The following is a 22,446-nucleotide window of genomic DNA, read 5'->3' as shown; positions in this document are numbered from 1 at the left end:
TTGAGTTTCAGACAATTATGGGAACAGTGGTTGTTTCTATGATACACTGAGGGCCTTGTTCCAAACATACCAATGAGCCATCAATACTACTCTATTAAATACCAGAGCATTAATACAGCAGTCCTATTAAGAATCCACTGTGTAACCATTGGAAATACTATGCAAGCAATCATTATCAGCTATTACTGCCTCCTGAATCATCAATAACGTAAGCCATGTACTGCTTAGTAGATTAGACACAATGGGGCACACTAATGAGACTAGGTTACACAACCGCTCGCACGCACAACCACTCGCACGCACTCGCACACAAGCCCATGCCCCCGCATGGCCATGTCCCCGCCCGCACCCACAACCACACGCACACGCCCACCCAATCCGCGACACCACCCAATCCGCCACACCACCCAATCCGCCACACCACCCAACCCGCCACACCACCCAACCCGCCACACCACCCAACCCGCCACACCACCCAACCCGCCACACCACCCAACCCGCCACACCACCCAACCCGCCACAGTTTTTGGGGCTGTCAGCATAAATACGCTGTCACCAAACACAATGAACACCTCGAAAGTTTGGGAAGGCACCCCCAACTTTGAAACCACTTGCTGTTGCAGAGTGTGTGCTGTACACATGGCAATACCTTGACACAGCGGACTGTTGCAAGGAATGCTTTCAGCCTCTGAGGCTGACAGACCTCAGTCTGTGCATTTGTTCACCCCGTCTTGGCGCTGCATGAAAACAGGGTGCCCACTGTCCAGCATGAAGTGAGAAATTGTGATCGGGGCTGGAGATGCTATTTAGCAATCTGCTTAGAACATTGTGTTTTTTTTATGGCATTAAACCTAAAGGAGCACTGGCAATGCTGCTAAAATGGATTTCATTTTGAGTAGTGACTAAAACTTTAAAAAAAAGCCCACAGTACTGAAACAAGCATTTGCAATGCAATAGGTCTCGCATTTGCAAAAGTTTAAGCTATTGGCATTGTTCATGACAATGCCTTTTTTAAAATCTATTTTATAAAACAAACACATAAATGGCATTATCATTTCCAATGCCAATATCTAGTGTTGCATTATTATTAGCAATGCTAACTGCTCACACTTTTATAATGCAAGACCTATTGCATTGCAAATGCTTGTTACACCTCTCTGCAACGCAGCTCTGTGGCGCTTACTGGAGGTACCTAGGGGGCTACTTGGACTGCAGGGACCCTCAGGATTCAAGGAGACTTAATCCCCCAAATTACAAATGACACAGGGCGCGTTTACACAGTGGTGAAGGGAGGGGATGGTCTAGGAAAGTGGCTCTATATATAGTGGACCAAAGTAAAATCAGCCGAACTACGAATTCCAATTTACTCACCAGTTAACAGAGAGACCTCAGTGCTGCATCTTTGAGCCCAGTACTGATCCTGAAAAGTAATTCTAACCGTACTTACCAGTAACTTGTATTTCCTTCCATAGGAATCCATTGTCTGGTACCTCACTCATGACATCCCTGATGACATCATCCAGTGAATGTGTCTTTCTGAAAAATAAATATTTTTTATATATGTGTATCTCAAGGTCGATGGAAGAATAAATGGGTATATAAGTGCCTAAATAGATGGGTTTTTTTTTTGTTGTAAAATTGATTGTATAATGGACTGATTAAGTATCTTAGTGAATACATGGGTTACTGAGTAATGTTTAAATATCTGTATCAGTCTCACTTTGTGTATAAGTGACTGCATGGGTTGGTGAGTAGCTACATGAGTGTTTATATGGGTTATTACTTGGTTTTTCGAGTATCGGTAGGAGTGTCTGTATGGTTCAGTGGAGGGTATTACTTAGTGCATAGATGCATGAATTAGTGAGTCACTGTATGTGTTGAAGACAGTATGTGTGCAGGACTGTATGGGTGGATGAGTGTGTATGGGTGTGTTAGTGAGTGAATGACTGTCTCAATAGTGTCTTTGTAAGTAACTACATATATTTTTTAACTAGTTTAGGTGAGTATTGCTGTATAGAAGTGAGTAAATGAGAGATTGGAAGAGTTCCTGTATGAAGAAGTATGTTTCTTTAAGTGATTTTCTTTTTAAAACAGTAAGTATGTGTAACTTTCTGTAGAAGTAAGTGTGCTGGTGTGTGTGTATAACTTTATATGCAAGTAAATCGATGTTTGATTGATTCTTTATTAGCATGAGTGACTGTGTGTAACTATGGATGAGTGGCGGTGTGTAACGGGATGTATAGGTGTAGGAGTACATATGATGAGTACATGTATGAGTGACTGTATAGAACTGTTGGTGTATGAGTGGATGTGTATGTAGATCTTAAAATTACTGAATAGGTTGTTGTAACTGGTATTAGTATGACCGTTGTTTAGAAAATGTTAGTTTCTATTTTTCAGTGTGTGTATCAAAGGTTGTATTAGTGTGAGATCTGCCACTCTATCACAAGGGTGATGTCATCCGTAGTGCATTGCTGGCGCGCAAGTTATAGTTAGCTGAACTAATTAACTATAACGGGGGAATTTCAATGGTTTTGTCCGAGTGAAATGTCCAGCTAACTAACACCCCTGAAACCTATGTTTTTTTTTCAGTGAATATATATTATATCTATATATCCAAACACTCCGCTTTGGTTGCGCGTCTATTAGATAAACAACGGATACGGACCACAAATGAGTGCAAAGATTTATTTAGTGCAAGAGGTCGCCATGACTCGTTTCAGCCCTTCCCACGGGCCTTGATCACATGACACAGTGCAAAAACATACATTGGTTTAAATAACGTGGATATGCGGACGTGGTCATTGGTGCATTAGGCATGCAAAGACAGTTGAGATGAAAGACAGACCTATATTGAACTACGAATCTGTTTTTTCTTTGTCATGATTACAGATAGGCTTCAAATGTATATAATTGCCTTAAATACCAAGGCTAATATTGCTATTTGTTTAAAACAAAGAATATAACATTGATCTAATCGCTACATCATAAATGATGAGGTTCATCGTCAGCCTATTTCCACCGTTAATACAATGCAAAATACACATAATAGTGCAAAAGATGTGCAGAATAAGTGCAAATGTGAATTAAAATTATTTCAGAAGCTTTTTGTTTAGTTTTTCTGGACAAATAACAATCAGGAAAATTCCTTTGAGTAATATAGTACAATTTCTGACTGTATAAATACATTAAATCTATTACTGGAAGAAATATCATGAGTAATAGTAAAGGTTTGTGGATTGCTGGAGCCCCCGCAATCCTCCTTCTCAGACCAGTTGATTCATGAGTTACTATAAAGTGCAAATGCATGAGTTTAAACAGTGATTTGCCAAATGGTCTAGCACATGGTGGTTATTAAACATAATCTCATATCAATTTTTAGAATAAATATGTAGGAAATAAACATTTGTAAAATGATACCAATATTGATAGATGTTGTAAAAGATTGTGTATATATAAGGATAAAATATCCATTTGTTGATTATGAAGACCAGGAACCCTACACACACAAATGAATGAATACATAAATAATAAATATTAAATAAGCAAATACGATGCAATCTAAAATAGATAAAATTTGCTTAAATGTTTATATGCATCAAATAAATATGTATATTAAAGATCACTAGGTCGTCCATAAATAGTTAATAAATATAGCAGTAAAATCCACAAGTTCATAAAATCCCATATAAATATCACATATAAAATTTTAGATATGAAAACATGTAGCAGCATTTGTCAACAATCTAGAAAGCATTCTTATAAACATGTAAAGAGATCCTCAGTAATATTTAGGCCAAAGGGTTGTTTAGTATTTAATTCTAGGATGTATCTGTTTTCCATTTGGCGCAGTTTTTGTTCCCTATTGCCGTCCCTTCTGCTGGCAGGAATAGAGTCCATTACAAAGTATTTAAAATCTTTGCTTTTGGAATCATGTTTGGCTTTAAAGTGACGAGCTACTGGGTAGGTGTTGTCTTGATTGATAGCCCTTAAATGTTGTAAGATTCTTTTATGAACTTGGAGTCTTGTGCTTCCTACATAAAGTAGATTGCATGGGCATGACAATACATAAACCGCATACTCAGTTTTGCATGTGAGTAGCTTGTCAATTTTATGTTTTTTCTGATCAAAAGGGGTGATATATGTGGTTTTATTTTCACCCTGTTGGCAAGCTTTACATGATTTGCAATTGAAAAAGCCAGTGTGTGTTTGTAGCCAATTTGTAGATTCTATAACTTCCGGGCTGGTTCTAACCAGTTCATTCCTCATAGAGCGACCTCTACTATAAGTTATAGAGGGCCTTTTGGGTAATCTAGGGCCTATTACAGGATCACTTAAAATCAAAGACCAATTCAGAGTTATAATGGATTCGACCTTTCTGTGCTGTGGGCTATACTGGACAATGATTCTGAATTTATTTTCAGCATTCTCAATGCTTGTTCCTGTCTTCGTTATAGTGGTGTTGGTCATATTTTCTTTCTCTCTTAATAGCTCAGCCCTGTTCTTGCGCATGGATTTTTTAACAGCGTTATCTATGATATTGTCAGAGTAGCCTCTTTCTTTGAATCTCTGTTTGCATTCCAATTGGGCCATCTGCAGATCACAATCTTTGCTGTGAATTCGCCTAAGTCTGAGCATCTCACCGTAAGGAATACTGTTCACCAAATGTTTTGCGTGGGAACTACTAGCGTGAAGCGTTGAGTTCCCAGCGGTTTCCTTACGATGGAGTTTGGTTTCAATTCTGTCATTTTTAACATAAACATCCGTATCCAGAAAGCTCACTGAGGTAGCGCTAATGTTGGCAGTGAATTGCAGGTTTAAATCATTTTATATTAATACCCTGCACAAATTCTTGCAGTCTATTTAGACTGCCATCCCATACAATGAATAGGTCATAACTTGACATTAGTTGTCATGACCTCCTTGTGTTCCGTCATGAGGACCAGCTCCTCACACCAGCCCATGTGTAGACATGCATAGCTTTGGGAGAAGCTGGCCCCCATCGCAAAACCTCTTAACTGTCTGTAAAGAAGGTTATTGAACATAAAAATGTTATTTGTTAAGCAGAACACAGCCATTTCAATCAACATCTTTTTATGACTCGTCAAGTTGCCCATTGATTTTTCCCAAAAATAGTCGAGTGCCCTCAAGTCGTCTTCATGTTGAATACTAGTATAAAGTGAGCTGACATCAAGAGTAATTAATAGGAAACTAGGTTTCCAAGTTAAGTCTCTGATCTTACGTAGAAAGTCACTCGTGTCGCTCACATATGAGGGAAGGACTTTTACCAGACTCTGTAGAAAAAAATCCACATATTGCGATATATGTTCCAGACATCCATTACTCGCAGAGATAATGGGTCTTCCTGGTGGGTTTACAGAGTCTTTGTGGATCTTGGGCAAAAAATAAATGGTGGGCATCACAGGAAAGTCATTTTTTTAAAAATTTGAATTCTTGTCCAGTAATCAAATTATTTGATTTCCAAGTTGACAACTTTTTGCGAAAAATTGTGTACATTGTTTTTAAATCGGTTCCATTACATCTTGTGTAGCGGGTTCTGTCATTAAGCTGGTTGTAGGCTTCTTTAGTGTATTTTTCTTTGGTCATCAATACAATATTCCCACCTTTGTCAGAGGCACGAATTACTATTTTGTTCTTTTTGAGTTTAGACACCAAGGCTACCTAATCAGATTTCTCTTTATTAAATTTGGGTTTACCACTAAATGTCTTCGTGTTGAGCTCCTTCAGTTGGTCTGTTATTTGGTCGTGTAATAAGTCAATCGAATCCTTTAACATAATAGGATTGAATGTTGATTTTGGTTTGAAGTGGGTTAAAGGATATCCACTTAATGTTGGCATATTCAGTTACACTGGAGATTCATTTAAATCATCTCGGGGTAAGGCAGGTAGATCCTCATTTAGTTGTGGGTCCCATAATTCCTGCATCTCATTGAGAAATGTGTCATCAGACTGTGAGGCTTCTCTTGGGTTTATGATTTTTGTTCCTGCTGTTGTGGCAGTCATTCCCTCCAAAGTTCCAATTGAGTAGATGACAATTCTGCAATTTCAGTTTTCGAGTGCTTTTAAATATGTCTAGTCTTGTTCTTGCGTAGTTGAAATTACTTGCAGGACAATATGTTAGGCCCAAGCTTAATATTCTTATGTCGCTGTCATTTAATACCATATCTGATAAGTTCATAATTGTTTTCTTTGTGACGACGTTTTCATTTCCTCCATCCTCCTCCTCCTTTTTAGGTCTCGCTGGCGTTGCAGCGCAAAGCGCTGCCGCCAACGAGTACTATTGTTGCCCTGATGCCTCTCAAGGGAGACAGACCGGGGCACGCGCAGCGATCGGGGTCTGTGGACGCGCTTCTGAGAAGCGCAGACGCACACGCCCCCAAGCGCGCGCGCGCCACGCTCCGCCGACCGCCGGGCTTGTTTTTTTTAACTTTCAGCGCGAGGCGCGCACTTGGTAAATGCCGAGTTGCACTTAAAAGTTGTATTGGACTATACGTTCCGCATTCTGGGACTTGCAATTCAGATTTTGTAATGAAATTGAATAAAGAGGGCTACAACTGCGAGAATGTAAAAAAAAAAAAAAAAAACACCTTAGCTGAATGAGGTAATCTCTCACGCACTACGAAACTCTGTATGTACCCTCCTGTTCAGGACTTGAATTCACCCTTAGTGTCTTCACGTTAACAGTGCAGATTCGTATCACAATAACACATTTTTACCAAAAATAAAAAGTTACAAAGGGATATATCATAATTCTGCAATTAAATGTACGGGACATAACACACTGACACAACTAAAATATTACCGAAATACTGGGCAACTTTGAATTTCAGTACTGGACAGCATGTACCTGTGCACAGTGCCTGCAGCATCCTGGGTGAGTAGCAGAGCTGACAGGAGGAAGTGTGTTTGACGTGCCACACATCTCGCACTTCGGGTCAGCTGGGTCAGAGTAGAGAGATATGGTCCGTAAAGTAAGAAAGAGCATGGAGTCTGCCCGGACAGGACGCTTGAGCACTAGCAGTAAGAGAAAAGCAGCAGGGGCCAGACTGAACGGTAAGGATACCACCAGAATCTCGACAGAATCAACATAGCATTAGTACCAAATTAACACGAGCAGTTTCAGTGGTACAAGAGACCGGAAGCTGTTGGGTCAGGGCTACCGGTTAATGTCACGAGCTAGAACACATGGCGGGAAAAGTAAGCAGGATGATTGATATATGTCGGATGGGGGCAGTGTGTCAGGAGAGAAGAGTCTGCCTGAAGCAGGTATCAGATCTCCGTGGTGGCGGGCCAAGGTTGGGCGGAACTGGGCTGGTTAATGGTTATGGCTGGAGGCGGAGCAGGGTCATGAAATGGCCATGGCGCATTGACAGGACTCAGGAGCTTGGTCAGAACAGTAATGGAGTAGTGACAAGGCTGATACAGGGTCAAGGTTCTCGTAAAAATGTTTAAGCAGGGGCAGGCTGAAGCGGAGCAGCAGGGTAAATGTTGGGATGGTGGCTGTACGCGGCAGGGGTTGCAGTAAGGTGCAGAGTTAAAGCTCAGTGTGCTACTGGTCTCCTAGCCGTGGTGCACCGCACATTCGCCGCATTCCCTGGACACAGTATTAACAATGTCAGCACACAGAGAGCCACCCTCCCATTCTACACTCACTTTTCGCGGGCCTGGCTGTCGGGCGGCACGCCGCTGCTGGGACTCTTGCCTTTGCCGTACATGCTGCCAGAGCTCTGCCTGTCATGCCTTGCCTTCCAAGTGCGTTCATTAGGGAGACAGGGCGGGTGCACGCGCACAGACTGGGTGACTGTTGCGCGCACGCCGTGGCGAGTCTTTCGCTCATGGCATCTCTTGCACTTGCTGTTTTCTACAGGGCCGCGGAGTAGGGGGCTGGCTGCATGTCCTGTAACTGGCGCTTCAGCTTCATCCGGAGAACGAGAGGACCATCCCCCGCACGCCCAGCTAGATTATCACCGAGGCAAGTTATTTGTGCCGTTCTGCCCTCTGCTCCTCTCGTCTTTTGTGCCCTTCTGCGCCACTTCTTTTTGTGCCTTTCTGCCCTCTGTTCCACTCGTTCTTCCCTCTTGTTGTGTGCCTTTCTGCCCTCTGCTCCTCTAGTTTTTTTGTCCCCTCTGTTCCACTCGTTTTTTTGTGCCCTTCTGCCCTCTGTGCCACTCGTTCTTCCCTCGTGTTTTGTGCCTTTCTGCCCTCTGTTCCTCTCGTTTTTTTTCTGCCCCTCGTTTTTTTCCCTTTTGTGCTCCTTTTGCCCTCTGTCCCACTCGTTTCCCCGCCGCTGTGAACCCCTTTCAACACTACATATTCACCAAAGGATTGTGTGTGTGTGGCTCGGTGTGTGGCTCTTTTGTGCCCTTCTGCCCTCTGCCACTCGTTTTTCCCTCTTTTTTCTGCCTTTCTGCCCTCTGCGCCACTCGTTCATCCCTCGTGTTTTGTGCCTTTCTGCCCTCTGCTCCTCTCGTTTTTGTGCCCTTCTGCGCCACTCGTTTTCCCTCTTTTTTTTGTTCCTTTCTGCCCTCTGTTCCTCTCGTTTTTCTGTGCCCTTCTGCGCCACTCGTTTTTTTTTCCCTTTTTGTGCCCCTTTTGCCCTCTGTCCCACTAGTTTCCCCGCCGCTGTGCCCCCTGTGGACCCCTTCCAACACTACATTTTCACCAAAGGATTGTGTGTGGGGGGCTCGGTGTGTGTGGGGATCTGTCTGTCTGTGTGTGTGTGTGTGTGTGTGTGTGTGTGTGTATAAATGCAATAGGTCTCGCCTTTGCGAGAGCTAAAGCTATTGGCATTGTAAATGACTATGCCATTTATTTATCTGTTTTCAAAACCAACCCATAAATAAAAGTTTGTCATTTACAATACCAATAGCTCCAACTTATGCAAAAGGCGAGACCATTGCATTGTAAATGCTTGTTGCGATATGTATCTGTTACGTTTTGCCTTCCGCTGTTGCTTCCAGTTTTTGTATGGCCATAGTTTTTCTGCGTTCGGGGATGGAGAGTTTGCTGTCTGTCCTCGCATAAAAAAGACAATTCCTCAACTAATGTGTGTGTGTGTGTGTGTATATATATATATATCTCCCTTCCCCTGGGCTCTGAGTTCTCTGTGGTACCGTTAACCCCCAATAAGAGTATAGGTTGCTTGTTGTTCATTAAAATCACTTCCCTTTATGTAGCACAAAGGGGGGAGGGGGAGGAAAAAAAGAGGAAAAAATGTTGCAGGTTGGAAGGAGTCGTCTTCTGCTTTTCTCTGGGTTGGGGAAGAAGTAGCAGGAAGCTGCGGTTCTCTCTTGTCCACCGGTGCATGTGGGAAGCAAACACAAGACAAACCACTCGTCAGTGGAAGGACCGAACTACTATAGTTGATCAAGGAAGGGGCTGTGAGGGACCACCGTACACCTTTGCCAAGTGCACCCGAACTGCAGGCCAAAAGCAGTGTTTAACCTTTAAGAGGTTCCCTCCCACTCCCTGTGTTTAAAGAGGCCCCGTCGACGTACCTGCCCCAGCCACGCTCCTCCTGGAGAGTGGCAGGGCGAAGCGCTGTTCTGTTGGCCTTTCGGTGTTTCTCTCTTATGAGGATTTTGCTGGGATTTCCTGGCTGTCTGTATTTCAACGACTTGTCCGCTCCTCTTGGGTGTTCTCCTCGGTCCCACAGTCTCCCGCTGGCTCTCCGGTACTGCCCCTCCGCGAGCGACTGTTTCCGCTTTCTTTTCGGCGTGCTCCTCCTATTGGGTGGCAGAGGATGACGTCACTCCGCCATACTCCTCCTCCAGGACTTGCCACAGTGTTTTAAGGGTCCATCTGCATCCTGCACACGGAGCATCAACACGTCAGTTTCAGGGCATAGCGGGGAGCACAAAGTCAATGATACCTGGTTCTCATGGGTCTTCCGACACATCCCTCACCCAGGATTTCCCCGATCGGGGGAAATAGGATAACGGGACAAATAGTCAGCGTTTCCCTGTTCCATACCCTTACGGTGACTGATTTGGAAGCGGAAAGGTTGCAGGGCCAAAAACCACCGGAGCTCCCGGTCGTTGCATCCTTTGCTCCGTTGAATCCATGTCAGAGGGGCATCATCGGTATATAACACAAAGGGCCTGTCATCCAGGTAATAGCGTAGCTTCTCAATACCCCACTTAACAGCTAGACACTCCTTTTTCAATTGTGGGATACACTCGTTCTTCCTGCTAATGTAGAGGATAGGACATTCCAAGCCATCAGTGTTTAATTGGGACAAAACCGTGCCTATCCCCACCCCGGAGGCGTCAGTTTGGAGGATGAACGGCTTCCGGAAATCCGGTGTCAGTAGCACAGGGGAGGTGGCCGGGCTGTTTTTAGTTCGTGAAAGGCCATGTCCTCAATGACCATGGGGTATTTCAGCTGAGAAGGGGAGGAGGTTTTTTTTTTTTTTTTTTTAACCGGTCCGTGAGGGGTGAGGCAATATCAGCAAACTGAGGTATGAAGCGCCTGTAATATCCCACTAAATCCAGGAAGGCTCGTAACTCTCGCTTAGTAGTGGGAGAAGGGGTGTCCTGTATTGCTTTTATCTTTTTGGTTTTGTGGCTCAATCATTCCCTTTCCCAACACATAGTACTTTACTTTTTGAAAGGCAAACCTAGACTTTTTGGCATTGATGTTGAAGTGAGCGGCCCTGAGCTCAGAAAAGATAGCATCGAGATGAGCCAGATGTTCGACCCATGACTTACTGTGTACCACAATATAGTCTAGATATGCTGAGGAGTAGTGTAAATGTCATGCAAGAAGTGTATCCATTAGCCTTTGGAAACTAGCAGGGACCCCATGCAAACCGAAAGGTAGATCCGTAAACTGATACAGGCCGTCAAGGGTAGAGATGGACGTTTTCTCCTGGTCCTCTGGGTTGAGAGCGATCTGCCAGTAGCACTTGGTGAGGTTGATTGTGGCTATGTAACGGGCCTCACCTAGGCCTTCTATTAACTCATCAACCCTCGGAATAGGATAGGCTTCTTGCTTTGATATCCTGTTCACTGTTCTAAAATCGATACAGAACCAGATACCACCGTCCGATTTTGGTACCAGCAAAATAGAACACCAGTTACTCCATGACGGTACAATAAAGCCAGACTTCAACATCTGCGTTTCCTCTCGTTGGAGGGCCACACAACGGGCTTCAGGCACTCCATAGGGTCTTTGCTTAACGGTGACTCCTTCTTGGGTAGGAATGGAATGCAAGGCTAGATGCGTTCGTCCGGGCTGGTCTGAGATGTCCTCAAATTAATGCAGGAGGGCACATATCTCCCCATTTTTGCTCTCAGATCAGTATTTGACTGTGGCATCAACTGTGTATGACACGGGATTCACAGTCGAGACAGTATGGGTTTTTCGGGGGCTAGGGGGAGGGCTCAGCCATTTTTTAAAAAAGATTGATGTGGTACATCTGGGCCTTTAGAAGGGGAAAGCCTAAAAACATAAGTGGTTTTGCCTATTTTTCTTAAAACCTGTTAAGGCTCTTGCCACTCCTTTTTCAATTTGTGGGTGTAGGAAGGAAGCAAGACCAAAGCCCAATCGCCTATGCACAGCTCTCCACCTTTTGCCCCTGTCGTAAAAATATTTCTGTTTAACCTGGGCCCTCTCTAGGGACTCATGGGCCAGAGTTCTCAATTTATGAAGACGGACCTTCACTTCATTTGCAAAGTCTAGTAAGGACTGTGCTTCGTTAGCTCGGTCCTTTTCCCAGCCTTCTTTGGTTATTTCAAGAAGTGTACAGGGTTTTCTCCCAAAGAAGAGCTCAAAAGGAGAAACACCAATGCTGCTTTGTACTTGGCTTCTTATTACAAACCGGGCCAAAGGGAGGAGTTGGTCACAGTTTTCCCATCCCCTGTTAATGACTTTTTGAGGGTGAGTTTGAGGTTGCCGTAATAGCACTCTACCAGGCCATGGGTCTGAGGGTGTTATACAGATGGATTTTATATGATGGATGTTTAGTTGTTTACAGACGTATTTCATCAGTCTAGAGATGAAGGGGGTCCCCGATCCAGGAGGATTTCGCAGGGAAATCCTATTTTCGAGAACCTTGATTAAGTGTTGGACTATTGTGGTGGTCGTTGCGGCTCGTAAGGGAAGGGCTTCACGATACCTGGTAGAGTAGTCTACCAGGACGAGATCATCCTGATAACCTCTAGATGACTTGGGTAGAGGACCTATAAGGTCCATTTCCACCCGATCAAAAGGCTTGCCAATGATGGTAGGGATTCTAGGGGGACTTTCGGTGGGGTGTACAGGTTCTTTTTCTGGCAAACGAGACACTCTTGACAATATTTCTTTATTTGTGCATGGACCCCTGGCCAAAAGAAATTCTGTAGAATGGCTTGAGACATTTTCTCGGCCCCACAGTGACCAGCAAGGAGATGGGAATGGGCAAAGAAAAGAATCTGATCCTGAACCCCGTTGGGACCAATAACTGCGTTTCCCCAACCTCCTTGGATACTTGACACAAACATTTGTATGTCTTTCGTGGGGAAGTTGGTGTTTCTCAGGCGCTCTGTCAGGCATCAATGAGGGTGCTGTCATTTAATTGTACTGTTCTGAAGTGTGTATCGTTGGACCAGGGCTCTGAGGCCAGGAGACTGTTGTGAGGGTTTTCCTTTCCTGAACAATTCTTCAACTTCCCCACCAAAAGACCAAAGATACAGGGATTATCTATACCTATGAGGGGTTCAGGAAGGTCGGGCAAGATCCCAACACTACCATTGTTTCCACACCTTTCTCTGTTCGTAGTTGTACCCTACCTTCCGGATAGTCCTTTATATCACCATGCACACACCTAATGCTAACAGACCTCCCGGGAACCAGATGGGACTGGGGAACAAGCTCCTGCCTTACTACGGGGTGCCTACAACCGGAGTCTAGGAGGGCTGTTAACATTTTGTTCTCCATACACACACTCACGTAATAGACTGGTCCCATTTCCTGAGCATATAGAATGGATCTGGCGCATAACTAAAGTCTATTGGCTCTTCTTCCAGTTCTTCTCTTCTCCTTCTGCAGAATTTATCATTGTGCCCCCACTTGCCGCATTCAAAACATTGGGGACCAGACGATAGAAAGGCATCCGGCCTCCTAAATCGCGGTTTCGGAGGCTCGAATGGTTGCCTGTTTCTTTTCCTTTCGGTTTCCCCTGGTTGATGTGTTGGGGGAGGGAGGGGGGGGTTTCGGGTTCATTCACCGTGGGACAGTTTTGTGCTCTGGCATAGGAGGTAGCCATTTCGATGGCATGTTCGAGAGTTAGACTGGCATGCTGCCAAGCCTTCTTTGTGTCCCGTAAGGCAGCATCTCAAGATATTATTCCAGGTTTAGCCTGTCCATGATTTCTTCACGGGTGGATTCTAAAGGCTTGAGCCAACGATCAGCGGCATCCTTAATTTGATAGAATAAAGTCTTAGGGGTGTCCCCTGGCGCACCCCGTTCTTGATGGAACGTAAGGCGATGGGACTCATCGCCCCCCCCACCCCGAACGATCCATTATGATTTGTCGGACATGTCCATAAGCTGCAGTACCGTCCCTGTTATCTATTTGATAGGCTGCTTGGGCTTCTCCCGTGAGTAGAGGGGCCAGGTAAAACGGGCAGCGGTCCGTGGGCCACATGCTGGCCCTGGCAGCCTGTTCAAAATTTCGGAAGAAGGTAACTAGATCGTCCCCTGGAACGTACCGTACTTTTGCAGGGGATTTACAGTTCTTGGCAACGTAGGGCCTCTCCCCTGGCCTAAAGCCACCAATAGCTGTGATTGACCTTCAGCCGGTTTGGTAAGATTCTCTGCTTGCGTCTGTATTGCAGAGGTAAATACAGTACAGTCCATTTCAGCCTGGTTGGCTTTTTCTTTCCACGGCCCATTCTAATTTACTTTGCCCTTTCAGCTGATGTATGACGTTCTCCATCTTGTATTGGACAGTAGTCTGCCCGCATTCTCCACCAAGAATTGTCGGGTGACCCAGGGGTTTAGGAGTTCTCTATGGTACCGTTGACCCCGAATAAGAGTATGGGACGCTTGTGGTTCTTTATCATTTCCCTTCTTTATTTAGCACAAGGGGGAAAAAAAAAAATGAATCGTTTGCAGGTTGGAACGAGTAGTCTTCTGCTTTTCTCTGGGTTGGGGAAGAAGTAGCAGGAAGCCACAGTTCTCTTCCTTCCTTACGGTGCCCGTAGGAAGCAAACACAAAACAAGACCAACCACTGGTCAGTGGAAGGACTGACCTCCTATAGTTGATCAAGGAAGCTTCTGTGAGGGATCACCGTACACCGTCACCAAGTGCACCCGAACTGCAGACCAAAAGCGGTGTTTAACCTTTAAGAGGTTCGCTCCCCTTGTTTAAAGAGGCCCTGTAGATTTCGACGTACCTGCTCCAGCCACGCTCCTCCTGGAGAGTGGCCGGGTTCTCTGATTGCCTCCCGGCATTTCTCTCTTCTGGGGATTTTGCTGGGATTTCCTGGCTGTCCGTATTCCAACGACTCGTCTGCTCCTCTTGGGTGTTGTCCTCGGTCCCACGGTCTCCTGCTGGCTCTCTGGCACTGCCCCTTCCGCGAGCGACTGTTTGCGATTTTTCTTTTCGGCGTCTTCCTCCTATTGGATGGCAGAGGATGACGTCACTCTGCCGTACTCCTCCTCCAAGACTCTCCACGGTGTTTTAAGAGTCCGTCTGCAGCCTGCACACGGAGCATCCACGCGTCCGTTTCAAGACCTATTGGGGAGCACAAAGTCAATGACTCCTGGTCCTCATGCCTTGGACCAAAACCCCAAAATTGGGTGGATTAAACACATAGATACTGTTCGGGCAGGCATAGGTATGCCTAAGGAGCATGATGGTCTCCCGCTCACATACTCTAGGGATCAATTAAAATCTCAGTATTGGGCATGGGTAGAACAGAAGAATTTCCTGAAAATCCGTCATGGCTGCTTAACTGATGTCTTTACTGACAGGAAATCCATCAGACAGCTAGAATGTTATCTTGATTTTTATTAAAGTGCCGGCAGAAAGGAAATTGTACACCCAGTTCAGACATGGCTGTCTACTCATTAATGCCTTCACTAATTCTTGGTTGACAAATCACAGCCCAAGGGGCTGTCCCTCCTTTCCATTCCCTCATGAAACTACAGGCCACGTCTTTTTTGCTTATACCAGACCTAGAAGGAATTGGCTAGTTCCGGTATGTAGACAACTTGGGACACACAGCCATAAAGATGCCCTACGCATTTTAGTATTAAGTCTGTTTTATTGACAGAATTCAGAATTGAAAACAATATTGAGTCGCCTACAACCCATTGGCTGGCTAAATAAAGTCCAGCTGTGCAGACCAGACAGCAATAAAAATAAGGGTTCCAACTTATTAAACACAGCAAGCCGCCTACAATCCGACGGGGCCAGCCGCGTCTCAAGAAAATTAGTAACCGGTGGACTGTGCTGTGGGCTGGTGACAAAGTCACTTGAGAAGTAAGAGCTTACGGGAGCCGCATGGCGACCCCTGGGGGCAGCAGGCACACTGTAATATTTCGAATGTGAACCCTGAACGAACAAGAACAAAATAAAACATTAAAAAAAATCCCAAGCGAAACCCTCCCCCCACCCTATCGACTCAGTGAGCCAAACAAAAGAGAAGATTACAGCCTATGTACCCTGTATGTTACTTCAGGTCTACCGCATCAGGAAGTGGGAGGGGAACCGACACACACCTTCTTATGGGATGATAGTGGCGTAGTCAGGGACCAGTTTAAGGATACGGAGAATCAAGATATCCTGGCTGAAGAGGGGTGAAACCCCGAAACTGGACCTAGGATGCTTGTTTCCAGTCCAGGGAGGACCTGGCTTGGCAGTTCGGGCTGGACTGTACCCATGAGGACCAGGGTCAAGAGTGATTTGCATATGGCTGTGTTCAAACTGTAACGGCATGGTGAGCAAAAAGCGATGGATTTATGCACAGATCTCTGTACTGGGGTGAATGTTTGACATTGTTCTGCATTCTGTCCATCAACTGTTGTTTTTGCATTTGTCACCCCGAGTGGGAAGGGTATGCCCAGATGTGGGTCTCGTGCTCTCCATGCCACTGGAATCAAGCTATCTTGGCTGAAGAGGGGTGAAACCTTGAAACCGGTCCTAGGATGCTTGTTTCCAGTCCAGGGAGGACCTGGCTTGGCAGTTCGGGCTGGACTGTAACCATGAGGCACAGGGTCAAGACTGATTTGCCTATGGCTGGGTTCAAACTGGAACAGCATGGTGAGCCAACATACAATGGTTTTAGGCCAAGATCTTTGTACTGGGGTGAATGTATACCATTGTTCTGCATTCTGTCCAACTGTTTTTATGGAGATATTGTGGACAGGTCAATTCTCGAAATTCTGTGGTGAGAATAGCTAAGAAAGGGGCCCAGGTTTTGGAATAGGCTTCACTCTTCCCTGCTGCCGCCATAGAGTTTCTCCATCGCCAGAAGATTCTATAGCTGGTGTACCCAGTGAATATGCTCCGGTACCCGGTCTGATTTCCACCTTACCAGATAACCCATAGTGCAGCGTTTAGCGCAAGCGCCATTTGCCTCCCCCTAAGTGAGCACTGGGGAAAGGTGATTGCGTTAGGGAGGCCTAAAAGTGTACACAGGGAGCTGGGGTATGGAGGTGTTGAAGGCTCGATCGATGTCATCCAGTATCTGTTCCCAGTAGCGGGTTAGTTTTGGGCAGTGCCAGAGTAGATGGATCAAAGTCCCGGGACTACCACACCCCCGCCAACAGAGGCCGTCGCATTGGGGTTGCCATTTGGAGACCTTATCAGGGGTGTAGTACCAATATGTTGCGATCTTAAAGGCTGTTTCTGTGAGGTTCGAGGAATATGTAGTGTGGTGCGTCGGATTTAAAAATAAAAACATCCTCCCACTCCTTATCTGATAGCGCGCGTCCTAGTTCTGTCTCCCAGTGCTTTTGGCCAGCAGTGCGAGTTCTAGGGGGGGCTGTGTAAGGAAGGAGTACATTTCCGAAATAAGGAGTTTGTCGTCTTTCTTGCTAATCAGCCATTTCTCAAATGGCAACATCGGACGGAATGCGGATGAACGTGTCTTGGACCCGGAGATCCAGTGTATCCTCTGGGAGTGCAAATAAGTTGGTTGTGAATAGATTATAGTCCGATTGGAGTTCCTTAAAGGGGGGATAAGGCCCCACAGGTCAAATAGATGCCCTAAGCGTTTACATTCCCCTTCTAACCTGCGTGTGGCAGCCTCATGATTCATCCCCGGTTGAAAGGCGGGGTTCATGAAAAGTGGGGTCAGAGGAGAGGGGAATGTGGTCAGGTTGGCCTTCCGGTAGACTGTCCCATGCAAGCATTGTGGTACGCGTTACAGGAGAGGAATAAAGGCCCCAAGCACGGACTGGTCGCGGCATCCAGGCATCACGCCAAATGTGATGGCCCGCTACTGTCTGTTCCATGAATACCCAATTTTTCTCAGTTTTGTGGCAATTCCACTCCACTAGATAACGTATCTGCGAGGCGTGAAAGTATCGAGTGATATTAGAGAAGGCCAAGCCTCCAAGTTTCTTAGGCTGTTGAAGCTGAGTTTCCCGTAACAGTGGTGCAGCAGACGGGCCCCAGACGAACCCCTCAATAGTCGATTGTATCTGTCGTAGGGCGTGCCGTGGGGGTTCTAGTGGCAGTGTTTGAAATAAATATAGAGCACGCGGCAATATGTTAATTTTAACTGCGGACAATCTCCCAAACCAAGTCAGGGGAAGGCAACGCCATCGATGTAGGTCTGTGCGGATTCGTTTTAATAAGGTCGAGTAGTTCCGCTCTGCAGTTTGCACAAGACTTTTGTGGAGGACCAGTCCAAGATGCATAATTCCTTCTGACACCCAGTCAAAGGTAAAGTGATTGCGGAGAGTCTCCTCCGTCAGGGGAGTAGCGGTGTGTTTGAGTATTTGTGACTTCAGCATGTTAATTTTAAAGCCGGAGAACTGACTGAACTTCTGGAGGTCGTCCACAATAGCCGGCAGAGAGGTCAGCGGATGTGCTACCGGAAAAATACGTGCGTCTGCATATAAACTAATAAGGTGCTGGTCGAGACCAAATGGGATGCCACGCGCCAGGGGGTTGTCTCGGAGTTGCTGGGCCAACGGCTCCATGTATAAGGCGAAAAGTAGGGGAGAGGGGACAGCCCTGCTGTGTCCCTTGCCCCACTTCAATGTGATCAGAGAGGATGCCATTGACCTGAACAGCCGTCCGAGGCGCGATGTCAATACTCGCCGTCCAGCGTCGGAACCGTGGACCCAGACCAAAGTGCTTGAGAGTCGCGAAGAGGTACGGCCAATGCACGCCATCAAATGCCTTCTCTGCGTCTATCGCTAGCAGTAGTGCTTCCTCTTTTGACTTGTGCACCTTATCAATTAGGTGACAGATACGCTTGGTATTGTCCCGTCCCTGCATTGCCGTCCTGGGATGAAACCGGACTGGTCCAGGTCCACAAGACCCAGCATATGGGGGTTTAGTCTATGCTCTAGTATACTAGAGAATAGTTTGGCGTCCGTAAGGAGATAAGTCGGTAGGAGCTGCATAGTTCCGGATCCTTGCCTGGTTTGAGAATAACTGAAATAGAAGCTTGCAGCATGGAGTGGGTGAGGGACCCTGTGTCAGCAAAGGAGTTAAATAAATGGGGTAGCAAGGGGGCTAGTTCCGCACAATAGATTTTATAAAAAAAGGGCACTGAAGCCATCGGGCCCTGGGCGTTCTGTAACTGTAGCTTTGCAATTGCAGATATCACTTCTATGCGGATAGGCGCTTCCATAGTGTCTGCCTCGCCAGCAGGCAAGGGTGTCACCGCAGCATTACCGTGGTAGTCAGAGGGAGTTTTAAAAGGACCGAAAGGTCGACACTGTTGGCATCGCTGGTGAGGTATTGGCCAGTGTCATCGCGGAGCGTCGTAACCGAGTGGACCTCCTGCTGGCTGCGAAGGCAATGCGCCAACATGCAACCTCCTCTATTGGAGCCAACAAAGTACTTTATGTTTCAGGCGAACCGTCGCGTGCTCAGCATTGTCCAGATCAAGACGGCGGAGCTGAAGCCGCTCTTTCTCCAGTAGCTGCCAAACACCAAGTGTGCCTGTGCGCATTTTTATGGCCTCTAGCTCTTTAGCTGTAGCCTCCAGGTCTGCGCGTTTCGTCCGTCTAGTCTTGTTCTCATAGGCCGCCTTAGCTATAAGCGCCCCATGTGCTACCAATTTAAGTGCTTCCCATACCGAGGAGAGTGTTGTGTCCCTGTCATTAGATGCTATGTAGTCCGTGATGCACTGCCTGATGTTCGCAACCACATCTGGGGACCTAAGCAGTAAGTTCTGCAACTGCCATTGTAAAGTAGAAGCAAACTCTCAGGGGGGAAGTGTAGGGACCGTGTAATGTGCGCATTGTCCGAGAGGGCCCTCGCCTCAATTATAGACCCCGTGACCAAGGTCCATGCAGCTGACGTAGCTAGGAAATTGTCAAGATAGATTGGCATATGTCTTGTGCGCAGCCGAATAATGTGAAAAATCCCTCATCTGGGTGTAAACCGTGCCATGCGTCCCTAATCCCCGCATCGCGTAGCCAATACCCACCTTTTGTTTAGAGGGCACCCGCACACCCTGTGCGAGAACCAGAACGATCCATCTCCCCATTCATCACCAGATTGAGGTCGCCACCCACCACCACCACGGAATCGGGAGAATGCAACACCTCCGTGCAGGCTTTTATCAGGAATTTCTCTGGGCGGTCATTAGGGGAATAGATGGCGGCAATAGTGCAGAAGGAGGAGCCTAATTGGAGTCGTAGTGCTAGAAGGCATCCTTTAATCTCCGAAATGGTTCCAATTACTGTGCCCCTAAATTGTTTAGCCACTAAAATGCCCCCCCCCCCCCCCCTGTTTTTTTGTAGAGGACCTGTACTGGTGAGGGAAATTACTATGTCGCAAGCGGTGTCAGTTTGTAATAGGTGGGTTTCTTGGATGAGGCAGACGTTGCCCCCCGAGTTTTCCAATAGAGATAATACCGCCCTCCGTTTTTCTGGGTTGTTAAGACCCCGGGCGTTGAGACTGATGATTTTTAAGATCCAGGTGGGAAGGGAGGAGTTGGGTAAGCACTTTGAGAGGGCGCTCTACTCCAAGGTGTTAAGAGGACGTGGTGGATGAGGATGGACAATTGTGCTTGAGCAATGTGTGAATTGCTAACAAAAGGACTCACTGAGGAGAGGATCCACCCCACCCCAGAAAGGAAAAAAACCCTAATAAAAACACATCAAGAACATGATCAGACCGATCCTGGGCCGGTCGTCTGCTATATAAAGAAAGAAAGGCCCGCAACAGTGCGGAAGTGACCCATGTGCGTCATAGAAATACAGTTCGGGGGTGTGGTGACGAAACCAGTCCACATAAGTAAAAGCTAGGGGTAGGGTTTTTAGTAAAGTCAGGAAGAATGGCGCTCAGACTAGTTCGCCTGGTGTATTCTATGAACCGAGTAGGTATGGTGCTGCCAGGTTGGGGGAAATACCCAATAACCCCCGCAAGTGTGTGTCAAAGGACCCACACTGGAAAATGAGCACAGTCCTGGGCACACGTGGCGGGGGTAGAACAATGGTATTAAAGTCTCGTTTAGATTACAATCGCACTGGTTGACACCAGTGTAATGTTGAAAAGTTGTTTAATAAAGCACCAACTGAATTGAAACAACCAGTCGTTGCTTCATTAAACCACTTTTCAACATTATACTGGTGTCGACCGTTGCGATTGTAATCCAAACAAGACTTCCATACCATTGTTATACCCCAGGACTGTGTTCAGTCCACTTAAGTACGAGGGTGCTGACCCTCCGGCCTACTCGAGTAGAGGATTCCATATGTGGGCTAGTTAAGAGGATCAGGCGGGTGATGTATTAGCGGGGCTGCCGGCCATGAGGCTAGGACATTCTCTTTATTTCACTGGTGCTGCTGCGTCTGGCCCATGGAACGGCAATTGAGGGCTTGCCAACGGTCTGGCCTGGTGTTGCGGGGTGTGAAGGCCTTTTGAGGGCGAGACGGGCCGGAGGCGGGAGACCCAGAAGAGATCTCAGTTGGCGTAGTTTCCCGTCAAATTTAAAGATGCAGAAGGGGTGGCCCCACGCATAGGGGATCCCTTTCTCCCTCAGGTGTTGAGTTATGGGCCGGAATTCTCGCCGTTTGAGCAGTGTGACCGCAGAGAGGTCCTGATGAAGCGTTTGGGTAAGGCCACGGAATTGTAGAGGGTGTGAGTCTCTGGCTTTGCGTAAAATAAGTTCCTTCAGTTGGAAATTGTGAACACACACGCTAGGATGTCTGGTGGAGGCACAGTGTTCCGGCTGGGCAAGCCCACCCGGTGTACTCTGTCGAATTTTGGTCTCAGTTGTATGTTCCGGGCCTAGAATGTTGGCAAAGGGCTTGGACAAATTCTCCAATATCACCGTCCTCCGCTCCCTGTTTCACACCGCGGATCCGCACATTGTTGCGGCGGGAGCGGTTCTCCAAGTCCTCCGCCTGCCCCTGCAATTCGACATGTTGTTCTTTGAGAAGGAGAATTTACTGTTGCATCATTTCAAGTTCCTCGTCACGCCCGCTTTCGGGCTCCTCCAGTGTCGCAAGTCGGTCCCCTATCTCTGAGACATCACGGCGGACCTCGGGGAGATGCACCGCCAGTTGGTCCTTGAGTTCCTGAAGATCCTACTTAAGTGCTGAGAAGAGCGAGGTCATGAAGGCATTCCTGGCCGGTGCGTCTGCTCCATCCTTCGCTCCTGTCGCCATCTCTGAGCCCTGACCCGCAGACTTGACCTGCAGCATGTCTTTTACTGAGCGATCCTTCCTAGGTCGCCCCGCCGCCATGGGGACCTAAATCCAGGTAGGTCCTGTATGATGGATCTCCACCACCAAGTGATGCGGAAGGCCGTGTTAAAACGAAGGACGTGGATGGGGTGGACGCTGAGATTGGATGAATACGGCATTGAGTGTAAGGAGAGGAAGTGCTCTGGTGTTGGGGCATAGCGGTTTGCTGATCCTGTAGGGGAATGCAAGGATCTTGCTTACGGGCCTGTGTAGTGTGCGTTTGAACGTGGTTGCCGGGCGCTCAGATGGGTAGCGCCAGAGATCTCCGCTCCACCATGAAGACGGCCGTACCGTTGAGGGCTAGCTTGTTATCCAGCCTCACAGACCATTGCATCGATCGACAGAGCCATGAGGGGGGGCGAGCCACACCGCTTGCTGGAGGCACCGTCTCCCGAGCCCCTTCCACACAGGGCACGCCCTTCGCTGTGCCCCCAATTCAGCAAACAGCAGGCTCTTCACCTGTGTCCCCCGGGGGCCCAGAGGCTCCTCCTTAACTGGCGCAATGAGGTTGCTGCATCGGGGAAGGCCGAAGCGGAAGGCTGCACTCAGGGAGCACCC

At 47.0% G+C, this 22,446-nt stretch overlaps 1 protein-coding gene across 7 annotated transcripts in view; it reads left to right on the top strand.

Annotated features, from left to right (window-relative positions):
* The window catches only part of NUP98 (nucleoporin 98 and 96 precursor), a 791,668-nt gene that overhangs the window by 10,433 nt on the left and 758,789 nt on the right, over positions 1-22,446 (top strand). For 3 of the 7 annotated variants that reach the window (XM_085623457.1, XM_085623460.1, XM_085623455.1), the window contains exon 2: positions 7,889-7,993. The exons of the other annotated variants lie outside the window; for them this stretch is intronic. The gene's annotated coding sequence lies outside the window, so the exon portion shown is untranslated. The remainder of the gene's footprint in view (positions 1-7,888; positions 7,994-22,446) is intronic. 7 annotated transcript variants of the gene reach the window in all.

Source organism: Triturus cristatus, chromosome 8, assembly GCF_964204655.1.
Source record: "Triturus cristatus chromosome 8, aTriCri1.1, whole genome shotgun sequence".
Classification (NCBI taxonomy): Eukaryota; Metazoa; Chordata; class Amphibia; order Caudata; family Salamandridae; genus Triturus; species Triturus cristatus.
This window is presented reverse-complemented; position numbering and strand designations above follow the sequence as displayed.